At 52.4% G+C, this 12,400-nt stretch overlaps 1 long non-coding RNA gene across 2 annotated transcripts; it reads left to right on the forward strand.

Annotated features, from left to right (window-relative positions):
* Window positions 1-558: 558 nt before the first annotated feature.
* On the forward strand, window positions 559-7,089 carry LOC129144251 (uncharacterized). 2 transcript variants are annotated; one of them, XR_008548494.2, is made up of 4 exons: window positions 559-930; window positions 1,122-1,292; window positions 4,545-4,687; window positions 6,430-7,089. It is a non-coding gene; the product is annotated as an uncharacterized LOC129144251 (long non-coding RNA). The 2 variants fall into 2 exon arrangements; XR_008548493.2 differs by lacking the exon at window positions 4,545-4,687.
* Window positions 7,090-12,400: the final 5,311 nt, after the last annotated feature.

A 12,400-nucleotide genomic window follows, 5' to 3' on the forward strand; every position in this document is an offset into this window, starting at 1 on the left:
GCCAGGCTGGTCTTGAACTTCTGACCTCGTGATCTGCCCACCTCGGCCTCCCAGAGTGTTGGGATTACAGGTATGAGCCACTGCACCCGGCCAACACCCCTCCTTCTATCCCAGCCAAGGTGAGTCAGTCCCTCCTCTGAGGCTTTTATAAATGCCTCCCATGACCCCTTATTTTTGGCCTAGTCTTGGAATTAATTGTCAGCATGTCTGTCTCCCTGGCAAGTTGGAGGGCAGAAATGGCCTTTGCTCAGCTCTGAACCCCCAGTGCCTAGAACAGTGTCTGGCATATGGCAGGTGCTCAATAACTGGTTATGGAAGGAGTATAGCTGGGTAATATGGTATCCCCATATGAACAGAAAATAAAGCCCAGTAGAGGCTTAGGTCCAAGGGAGGGGCAGGAAGAGAGTTTCATTAGTCTCCAAATGTCCTGAGTCTAGCACACTGCCTGGAATATACTAAATGCCCTCATAAGTGCCCTTTGGAGTGAGTATGGAGGGTGCTCCAGATACGAGGCTTCCATGGGCCTAGAGGATGGACTCAGGAGGTTTGAGACTGCATTTGGATTGCGGCCAGAACTCAGGGCCCCATCCCAAGAAGTTTGAGGCCCAGCCAGACCACCAGGAGAGCCTGCAGAGGACTGGGGTTCAGGGTACTGGGGGCCTCTTTCAGGAGTGCAGGCTGTTCCTGTGGACTCTGCCAGGGCTCAAAGCTGCGGACTGGGGGGTGGGCTGGATCAGAGTGAACAGGAGCGGGCAGGCTGGAGTTGGGACACATTCTCCAGCCTCTTCTGTTTGCAGGTGCCTGAGGACACCTTCAAACCTTCTCTGCTCCGTTGTAGAACTTTTTCCAGCAAGGGGGAGAGGAAGGACAAAAGGCTATGCCTTGGGCTCCAAAGTTTAGGAGAGGAGCCATGGAGATGGACAGAGAGAGGTGAGGAGAGAGAGACCCAGGAGGCCTCTGGGAAGGGAAGGGAAGGTTGCTGAGGAAGGAAGTCTGCACTTGGGGCCAGCCCTGCCTCTGGCACCAGGCCCACTGGGCCAGGGTCGCAGGGATTTATTGACTAATCCTCAAATGATACACTTTCCCTGATTTATTCTCTCTCCCGCTTGCAATCTCACAAGATCCCATTGTCTCTGGACACTGCTGGCCAAGGGCCTCCACCTCAGGAGCTGCTGCCTCTCATCCACTTCCGGGGCGGGGGTAATGGAAGCTCCCTACCGCCAAGCACCACGACCCTCCCCTGCCTTCTCCAGGCCTAAGGGTCAAGCTGCCAGGCCACCAGGCAGTGCCAGGTACGAGGATGACAACACCTAGCCAACCCGCGGAGAAGGCGGTGAGCTGGGTGACCTCCTGGAGCCGCAAGAGTTTGTGCCGGCTGAGGCGTTGCTCCACCGAGTCTTGGGGGGAGGCAGCTGGCGGGTGGGGGCGTGGCTGCCAAGGAAGTGGGTGTCGGGTACTGGGCGGGGGACAGAGCTAGGTCACAGTCGAGGTTTTCACTGACCCGAGTGGGCGGGGGTAAAGGGAATTCGTAAAAAGTTTCTTTCTTCATTAATGGCCTTTTTTCCCTATCCGAGAGCCTGGGCGCGGGAGGGAGCGAAGACGGGCGGGGGCAGGGCAGGCCCTCCGCAAGTGACACTTAATTCCCGGTCTGGACTGGGCCGGCGCTTGAAAGCAACTAAATTAGCAAAACAGAAGTCAACTGTCGATTGCTTCATTGGAGGATTAAGTGTGATAAATGGGGGGTTTGTTCGCTCTCCGGTCCAGATGTTGTGTCTAAGTAAGGGTTTTTTCAAAAAAAAGTTTTTTTACATTCTTGGCCCAGGGCCCATATATATTTTGGATACTGCTGGGAGTATATAATATCATTGGAAAATGATGCGGTCTGCTAACCTTTTAAATAACATTTCCTCCCTCCTCTATTTTCTAATAGTTTGTTTTTCTTTCCATGTTTGCCTTTTATTGGGGGAAATTTTTTTTGGAAATTAATGAGGCTCAAGTTTGGAGACCAAAATAAAAAAGGGGTGGGGGAGTGTGAGAGGTGGATGGGGTGTGGAATGAAGCTGGGTGGAGGGAGGGCTACTCTTTGTGTCTTTTAAAGCGCTCCTGGTTTGATTTTTTTTTTTTTTCTTTTAATTTTCTCTGCCGAGGCTGCCCGCGGCCCTCCGGCGGGGCTGCGCGGTGGCGCACGCGGGCAGGGCGCCCGGGACTCTCCGCCGCGCCGGGCACCCGCTCGCCCTGCCCGGGCCGTGGGGCTGCGCGCCGCTGGCCTCCGGGAAGAACCTGCCATTCCCCCTGCAGCCGAGTCCGACGTGAGAGGGGGTGGGGGTGGGGGCGCCTCCTTCCTGAGTGAAACCTACGGAATCCGGCAGGAATTCGGGCCTCCCAGATTTAAGAAAACAAACAAAGGAAAGATTGTCAGAGAGGGGCCGCCAAGAGCCGCCGGGCCGCCGCACTGCCCTCCGCCCTCACCCCCGGGGCGCCCGGGCCTCCCAGCGGGGGCGGAACGCGAGGCTGGGGGGCTCCCCCGGGTGGTCCCCGGTGGGCTTCCCTGCCCTGGGTCTTGACTAACCTGTGTTGAGTCATCCTCCTGTCTCTAGAGCTGAAGAGGCCCCAGGGCGCATGGGAAAGGAGGGTGCTGCCGAGGTGGCTGCCTGGGGGCGGGCCCTACAGGGGTCATTTGGGGCATCCCCTGCCTCTAGGCAAATCCCCACGGGGCCCCATCCCGCACCCTCCCGCAGTGTCCAGGGCGAACCCCTGTCCCCAAGCCCAGGCTTAGGAGTGAAATCTCGACGGCTCAGGTTCCTTCTCTACGCAGTCCCCCAGCCAGACTAGGAATGGATCACCGCGCGGGTGGGCTCAGTTCCCGGCTTCGCCCGGGTCTAGGAAGAATGATAAAAAGTGAGAATGTAAAGGCAGGAGGTACTATAAAACAAAAGGGGTTAGACACCCATCAGGCAGCTGCGACCCGGTGGTAAACATGAGGGTCTCCTGTGCTCCCACCGCCTGCGTTCTTCCTGGCCGCGTCCACGTTGGTTTCCTTCTCGTTGTCTTGGTCTCTCCTGATTCTGTTCTCGTGTCAGTCTGCCCTGCCTCTGTTACTCCAAATCTCTGTGGTCTCTCTCCCTCTCTACCTTCTCTGTCTCCTTCTGAATCTGAATATGGCTCAGTGCTTCTGGCTTTCTCTTTGTCTCTGAAGCTATCTCTCTGAGAATGTCTCTGTCCCTTTCTGTCTGCCCCTCTTCGTGTTTCTCTGTCTCAAGCTGACGCTGTCTCGTGGCCTGTCTCACTGTGTCTTCTTCTGTCCTCCTCCTCCTCTTCCTCCTCCTCTCCTCCCTCCTCTCTCTCCCCCCTTCTTCCCCCCCGCCCCACTATTCCCCTCCATCTCTCCACCCTGCCCCCGCCTTAGGTAGCCCAGCGGGCGGGCGCCGGGCCAAGGCCGCCCTGGGCAGGGCCTTACTGGCGCTGACAGAGCCTCGCGCCCGCGGCCCAATTAGCGCGCGGCGCGAGGGACGCGGCATCTGGAATTGCGCTGCGCTCACGGCCAAGGCCGATTGTTTAGTCTGCGCGGCGGGGCGGGCGGCCCGCGCGGTGGCCCCACATCTGGAGCCTCGGCCAGACGGCCCTGCTGGCGGCTGGCCGGGGTGCGTGTGCATTTTTAACTCTGGGATTTGCTGACAAGTTAAGAAGTCAGAAAGTCAGTGACGGCGGGAACTGGCGAGGCGCTCAAGGAAGGGAGGGGAAGGCGGAGGCTCGGGCGCATCAGCCGCGGCGGAGACATGCTTGGGGGAGCGCACAGCAGCTCCGTGCTTTGGCCCAGCGCGGCCTTCCCCCAGTCTACCCCCACCCGTAGCTGCCCAGCGCCGCAGCCACGCGTTCACTTTTCTTCCTTCCCGGTCTTTATCCTCTCCCACTTCTCCTTTCTCTTTATTTAGTCCCTGAATTATCCCGAAATACCACACTTCCCAGCTGGCCAGAGCTCCTTGGAGGTCAGCCTCTAAGAGGGAAGCCCTGGAGTCTTAGGGCTCCCACGCTCTGGAGGAAACACAAAGAGGGCCAGAGAAGGCCAACAAATTGCCCGGAGGTGGCTCAGCAGTTGAGCGGCAGAGCTAGGACCAGAGGCCAACTCTCTTGACCCCTAATAGGGTTCTTGGCACAGCTCCGGGTCCCCCTTGGGGCTGATCCAATGTGAGCATTCTCACATTGTCAGAGTTCCTTCCCATCCTTTAAAAACGTGCTTTTGCACTTCCACTCATTCATTTCACAAATATCTGTAGCACACTGTGTGCCCAGCCTGGGAAACACAGCGGTAAACAAGACAGGCACGTCCTTGTGCTGCAGAGCTTACATTTTAGTGGAAAAGAGAGACAGAAACTACGCAGCAAACAAACTATCCAAAGTTAGAAACTGTTGAGGAACAGGAAAAAAATTGCTAATGTTTATTGAGTAACTATTGTGTGCCAGTCACCATTATAGATATTTTCATTTTTACCAACTCATCAAATCATTATGACCTTATGAAGTAGGCATGTGTCCCTGTTTTGCAGATGGACAATTCGAGGCTGAGTTACATGATTTATCCAAAGTCACACACGTGCACAGGTGGTGGAGCTGAGGTGCAGATTCAGGCTTGACTTCAAAACCAGGGCTCTCGCTCCAACAGTAGGCTGCAACGGCTTGAAGGACAATGGTATAGTTGTCCGGAATTGGGTAATGACATCTAGGTGATATACAATTTATTCCCAGCAGCAAAACAAGTATTTACCAGGCTGCTGCTGTAAAGATCATTACTAGCATTTGTGTACTGCTTTCCTATTTATAAGCCATTTTCACTTGCATCATCTTCTTTAATCTTCACAACTTAGAGGGGTAAGTATGATTATCATTTCCATCTCTGCCTCTGGAAACTAAGGCCTGCCAGTGTGCCCAAGCTTCACTTGAGTTTTAAGAGCACTCCCTGCCCCAGCCCTCTTTCTCGGTAACAGAGGGCTCCATTTCTTTCCGCATTTGGTCTACTTTTTCCTTGTTCTGTTTTCCATGGAAATACAGCTCAGTGCTCAACCTCATCCCCAGAAAATAGTGACTATATCATGCCTTTGAGATGTTTCCCCCTAGGAGCAAGTAGAGACTTTGTAATGTGCCATGGACTCTCAGCACAGTGTCCTGGTGAACCAGCCTGCTTTTCTGGTTGTGCAGCCAGGCAGACCCAACTGTTTAGGTCTGCCTAGCAGACCCACAAAGCCACACAGGGTTAGAGACCTTGGTTTCTATCCAGCCTCTACTGTGTGACCCAGCAGGTCGCTTACCCTCTCTGGACTTCAGTGTCCTCCTCTTTGAGATGGGAGATTTGGGATGGAGCAAATCTACTTTTCTTGGGTCACAAACTCCTTTGAGAATTTGCTAGAAGCTTCAGGTCACCAATTTAGAGTGGCTTATGTGTACACATATCCTCAAGCACTCCATTTTTCCATATAAATATATATATATATAGATATATATATTTTTTTTTTTTGAGATGGTGTCTTGCTCTGTCTCCCAGACTAGAGTGCAGTGGCGCCATCTTGGCTCACTGCACCCTCCGCCTCCCGGGTTCAAGCCATTCTTGTGCCTTAGCCTCCTGAGTAGCTGGGATTACAGGTGCCCACCACCGCACCAGGCTAATTTTTGTATTTTTAGTAGAAACAGAGTTTCACCATGTTGGCCAGGCTGGTCTCAAACTCCTGACCTCAGGTGATCGGCCCACCTTGGCCTCCCAAAGTCTGGGATTACAGGTGTGAGCCACCATGCCTGGCCATTTTTTACTTATAATTTTTAGGGACTTAGGGACTCTTAAGGGTTATCCATGGGCTCCCTAGGGATTCCAAGACCCCCCCACCCCCATTCCTCCCACCGCCAAGTTTGGGATTGCTGTACAAAATGGTTTCTACACTCATCAGACATCCAAAAAAACCCACTACTGACACAGGTAAAAGGAACCACAGGCTATCCCTGGTAGGCAGGGAAATGTGGGATCCTTTTCACTGAGGAGTCAGCAGATCTTAACCCCATGGCCTTTTCTTTTTCCATCTTTTACCTTTGGGGTTGTCTTGGAATAGGAAGAGGCAGGAGTCATCCCACCAGGGCCAGGGGAACACACCTTTGTGTTTTGACCACAGAGTGAATAACATAACTAGGTACCTCAAGCTTGGATCATGCCTAGATCCTGCTTGGATCATCCCCTACCTCTTCTGAGCACTCCCCAAACATCATTCTAGCTTGTTCCAACCCGTCTATGGCATAAGCAGAGAAGGTAGAAAGGTCTTAATTTTATAGACGATGTGGCCCAGAGTCATCCTATGTCTTGCTTAGCATCACACAATGAATTAAAAACTGAGCAATGGGGAGAGTCCAGGTTTTCCCAGCTCTAATGTCAAACCTCCTTTTGGTCCACAGATACTTACAGCATGCCTACTGTGTGCAAAATGCCATGCTGAAGGCTGTCAGGTCTTGAAAGGTGATGATTCAGCAGAGGATGCTGTTTGTGCCTCACCCCGTGTCCTCTAGCCCACTTCTCCACTCATCTGCCACTGTGATGGGAAGGTGTCAGCAAGCCCAGGAATTGTCCACCCTAAGCAGCCTTTCTGCTTCTCACCTGCAGAGTTTCTCCAGTGCAGGGGCCAAGAGAGCTTTACTCAGCCCACAGGACAGCTGGGATTTAACACTGCAGGGGCAACCCTCAAGTTATTAATAAGAGATAAGAATGGGTGGATAAGCAACCTGGCTGCCTTGGAACTCCGTGGGACAATTCCATGGTGTGTTCTCACAGTTCCTCAGTGGGCCCCCATTGCCCACAATGAAACTCGATCATTAACCACTCTTCACTGGCTTTTCTCCTAACCCATCCCTATCTCACTTCCCCTTTCCCTCCCTCCAGCCTCCAGAGATCACCTCCTCAGTAAACTACCTGCACCCAAGTTCTTGTCTCAGGGTCTGATTTCAGGAGAAACCAAACTAGGACATGCAGAGACACGCGTGCACACACACACACACACGCACACATCTCTGTGAAAAGATGAGGCACAGAGAAGAATCATTCCCAGTCATGACTGGATGGCACCAATAATAAAGGCTGACACGTCCAAAGCTCTAAGACTGTGCTCCTCACTTTGCTAAGCACGTTCGACACTTGCTTCATTTATTTATTTTTATTTGGCAGGTGAGAAGTAGGCATCATAATTATACCTATTACATAGAGTAAGAAACTGAGGCTGAGAGATTAACCTGTCAAGGTCCCTTAGCTAAGTGGTAAAGCCTGGCTGTGTGCCCAGACCTGTCCACCTCCAAAGCAGTTGTCTTATAAAGACTGCCTAGGCTGTCCGTGGCTGATGCTACAGGAATGGAGCCCAGAGAGGACTAGGGATGGGGAGACTTCCTGGAGGAGGTGGGGTTTGGCTTGGCCTTGAAAGACCAGGTAGGCTTCCACTTCTACCCATCCAGGGCAGGCCATATGGAAAACAGGGAAAGCTTCTAGGCAAAACATGAAGAACTTTAAAAACAACAGTGAGGAGTTGGGTCCAGCTAGCCAGGAGTGTGTGCTGGAGCAGGTTGAGGCCAGGCTGTGGAGACCAGAATGTCAGCCAGCAAGGTAGCCTCTTCCCCACTCCAGCCCAATGACCTATGTCAGAGAGAGCTCACCAGGAACAGGAATGGTGAAGGCTGGGGACTAGACAGCAGTCCTGCTCAGGCAGGGAGGGCAGAGAACTCACACCTGGTCTGCACCCCATTTCCTGGCCAGCACCCCTGGTCTCAGTCATTCCCCATTTCCAAGTAGTAAATAGATGTATAAAGCAACCGTTTCCATTTAAAGCTCTGCAGACCGTAGGGAGGAGGGCCTGCAGGCCATCTGGGCCCTTGTTTGGCAATGTTTGTGCTCACAACAAACCTGATAGACAGAGATTTATCGCCGTTTTCATTAGCTGGGGTTGGTTTGGTTTGCTGCTTTTCCACCCCCTCCCCCCTACACACACACTCCCGAGTTACAGATTTATGGTGGGTGGGAGGAGCAGGGACTCAGAGAGAGGGGAGGAAGAAGGCTGAGCAAGGTATGGACTTGAAGCAAAGGGGATGGGGTGGGGATATGGAGGATGAAGGGGTGGGGGTGGTGAGGAGTGCACCAGCTCCAGAGAAAAGACTAAGAGAGGGTGTGTGTGTGTGTGTGTGTGTGTGTGCACTAGCATGCATGTTAGAAGGTGGCTGAAAGACACCTGCAGCCACATGCCCCCAACACACACATACACACACATCTCATAATCACTGTAACTGTTGAGCATAGAAGCTGCTGAAATTCTAAGCTATCACCACCAGCACTGGGCCCAAGGCCAGGAGGGATGCAGACCTTTGGCAACCTCAGGGTCCACTCTGGTATGACCGTATTTAACAAATGCCTATGTAGCATTCCTTCTGTCCTGAGGCTTTAGCTAGCTTCACTAATTTCACCATTAAAGCAACCTCCAAAGTGGACACTGTATCGTTTCCTTGATGCTGGTTCTTTCCCTCCCCTCACAGCAGAGTATACACCCCACCCATCTCTGTAGGAAGGGGGCCTGGACTTGAGTTCCCAGTTGTAGATATCATTTTCCCCCTTGGTGCTCCTGTGAAGTTCCCATGGGCATCCCCTTAGGGCTCTTTCTTGGGTTCTTTGCACTCCCTCTCCTCCAGCACTTCCCACCCCCAGCCAGGCTGGCTCTTCCCTGTCTGCATCTTTTCTCACACAGCGCCTCCTGCCCGGTGTGCCCTCCCCACACCTTCACTCATCAAAATCCTTCTAGCCTTCAAGCCCTCGGGGACTGCCTCCGTGAGGCCATTCCTGAGCTGCTCCATGAGGGTCATGCCTTCAGTGAAAGACACTGAGAGCTGCCCTTGGGGATCATCCTGAAGGAAGAGGAAGAAACCAGAGAAGGTTGGCTCCTGCCTCTCACAAGCAGAGCAGCTCTACTTTTTATAGCAGAGTTCTGTGTTGGATTTCATTACAGCTTATTTTAAGAGGAAAAACAAGGTTTAACCCAGTGATCAATTCTAACTTTCTCATTTCACAGGTGAGAAACCAAGATCAGAGAGGGTGAGTGACTTGTCCAAGTCACACAGAGTTCTCATCAGGGCCACAGGGCCAGGTTCCCCGATGCTCTTTCCATGGTATAGTTTCCCCAGTGTAAATGCCCATCCTGCTAGGAGACTGAAAGCTCTAGAGAGCAAGGACCAGGACGCGGCATCTCTGTCTCCACTCAACAAACATGTGATGCCTGCGTGTTATTTCACAGGCATTTGATCCCCAAGGCTGGCAGCTTTCGGAGGGTCCATGTTATCAACTTGCCTCCACAGCACCCAGGTAGGGACAGGCTGTAGGGTTGAGACAGGGCTGGAGTGTGGAAGGGGGAGTTCCTTGTCTCTATAGAATCTCCTCTGTCTGGAACACTCACTGCCAAACAGAGCTCTCTGCCTCAGGATTTTCAACACACAAAGCACCTGTCTTTTCAGACCCACCCATAGTCATGTCCCTTGAAAAGAAAGGGTTGATGGGTTGGTTGGTTGGTTGGTTGGTTGGTTGGCTGGAAGGCCCTTAGCAATAATCTGAAGGAAACCAAAAGAACTTCCTCTCCCCAACAAACCAGAACATCAACCCACCATCAGCCTGCCTCAGTGTCTACCGTCCCATCAGAGTGCCTCCTGTGGGACACGGCCTTGGCTCCAGAAAGTCCCACCTCTTTCCTAAGCAGGAGTATCCCACTAGTTCTGACTAAGGCAGGACTTATCAAAGTCAAGAGTGGGCTCTGGAGCCACACAGTCTTGGATTCTAGTCCAAGCTCTGCGGCTGAGAAATACTGAAATACTTAACCTCTCTCTGCTCTGGTCTCCTCTGGGAAATAGGGATAAGAATATCTGGAACAGTGCTCAGAGGATTATTAAAAGAAGTGAACAATTTGTCTCAACTTCCCTGACGGAAAAAAAAAAAAAGGATTGAATGAGATAACCTGTTGGGACACTCAACACAGCACTGGGCCCACTATCTTCCTGTGAATGAGGTCCTCCAGGATTAGCAAGTGCGTTGCTTGGCAAAGTCCCCAGGGAACAAGAGGATGGAGCTGGTGGGGCTTGAAGACACAGAGAATAGAGGGAGTTACCCCAGGCCACAGACAGCCCTGGTAGAGGAGGGGGAACAGCCTAGTCACTGAGCCCCCATCTGCTATGGGGAATCTTGAAAGTGGGAGGAGAAAAGTCTGGCACCAAAACCAACGTCTCCTTCTCTGATTTGCCAGGAGCTGCCCCTTAGCTGGGCTTAAGAGTTCCTTCCAAGGGGTCATTTCACATGATAACAAACTTTCATAGAACTCACTACATGCCAAACACTACATCTTCCCCCGGTAAACTAGACGGTTGGGGCCATTAGGGATTATTATCGTTACCCTGTCTTAGAAGAAGGCGGCTGATGCACCAGGAGCTAGCAACCTGCTGGGGCCACACAGTCCTAAAGAGCAGAACTGGGCTTTGAACTCAGGTGGTCTGCCTGCTCTTAACCCCCTGGACACTGTGTCAGCTTCCTCACCAGCCACTGGCCACACCTCCAAAGCCCTCTGCAGTCAGTTGCCTGACAAACCTTTCTTTTGCCTACTGGGGTCTCGTCAAATCTGTATTTCTCACTATCAGGCTGGGATCTCATTCTTTTTCCAGTTCGATGGAAATTACCAAGGTCCAGGGGTCCAAGGTTGGGGGGATGGGGGAGGGTGAACGAGACAAATAAGACATAATCCTGGCCCTTGGGAGTTTTCCACTCACCCCTCTTAGACCAAGCAAAAGTACAAATGGAGACCCACATTCCATATGTCTAAATATTTAAAAGTTAAAAATCAAGTTAACAAACTGTTTAATAAAATATGTTCTATTCTCCTAGGCTGACACATACACCTTCTAAAGATCTGGAAGGCTGGATTTGAATTTAGAGTTCTCAGGTTTCTTGGAGTTCTGCACAGGGACACGGCGTGGGGAGAAACTCCCTCTGCTCTCCCCCAGCCCTGCCCTCAGCCTGCCTCTTCCCTTCCCATCCCCACCTTCATCTTAAACTAGGGCTTCGAGCACGTGTGTAGATACTCCAATCCGCACACACAGCTGCTGACTGCATGCCCCACACTCGACTCACAGCCAAGACACAGGCTACCCTCTGGAGGTTGAACCTGGGGAGGTGGCCTGCAAAGGTCTTGGATGCAGGGTACAGGCCCTTAGGGCAGGGATTTCTAGGGCCCTGGGCATCTGGAGCATGGTTCAGGAGTGGGGGTGGCTCCCTCCTTCTGAACAGACTCCTACCCTGTGAGGAGGGCCAAAGGAGGGCCCTAAGTGTAGGGCCCGTTGTCTACAGGCACTGGAGCTGAAGGTGGGTCACTCTTTCTTCCTTCTGCTTTCTAATCTCTTTGCCTGATCAGCCAACATCTGAACATCCTGGCAACTTTCCTTTCTAAACAGTTCTCCAAGCCCCATCACAGCCCCTCTAGTCCAGGCCACTCTCATCTATCACCAGGTCACCACAACAGCTTCCTAACTGGTCCTCCAGGCCCCAGTCCTTTGCCCATCCCTCCACAGCCAGTGATCTTTGTTGAACACAAACTGGATCATGATGCAGCCATGCTTAACACTCTTCCGTGGCTCCCTGCTGCACACAGAAGACCCAAATTCATCTTGGCCATTGACGTTGGTGTCCAGCCCCTCTCAAGCCCTCCAGCCTCAGCCTGCCCTACTCCCTGCCTCTAAATGATGCTCTGGCCTATCTACACTGCCCCCAGGTCCCTGCAAGACATGAAGTACACACTGCAGTGTGTGCTGCTCCTCTGCCCCACTTTCTCACCTCCTGTCTCTACGAATTCCTTCTTCTTGAAGATTTGGCTTCATGGTCAAACCTGCAGCAATCCTTTCTTGTCAACAGCCCACTCCCGCCTCCAGGTCTGGCAGGGAGTCCCCGGCTTGTGCTCTCATACTAGTATCTACACTCTATTATAACTATCACTAATTTAACCACTTCTTAATACCCTGACCATTGCCATCTCTTGCTTGAACTATTGCAGTGGCTCCCTAACTATTCTCCCTGCTTCCACTCTTGCCCCTTCCTCTAGGCTGTCCTCCACCAGCAGCCAAAGTGAGCCTTTTAAGACATGTGTTTGGGCTGGGCGCAGTGGCTCACGCTTGTAATCCCAGCACTTTGGGAGGCCGAGGCGGGCAGATCACCTGAGGTCAGGAGTTCCAGATGAGCCTGACCAACATGGCGAAACCCCGTCTCTACTAAAGATAAAAAATTAGCCGGGTGTGGTGGCACGTGTCTGTAATCCCAGCTACTCAGGAGGCTGAGGAAGGAGAATCGCTTGAACCCGGGAGGCGGAGGTTG

The sequence above is a fragment of the Pan troglodytes genome, chromosome 5, assembly GCF_028858775.2.
Source record: "Pan troglodytes isolate AG18354 chromosome 5, NHGRI_mPanTro3-v2.0_pri, whole genome shotgun sequence".
NCBI lineage: Eukaryota > Metazoa > Chordata > Mammalia > Primates > Hominidae > Pan > Pan troglodytes.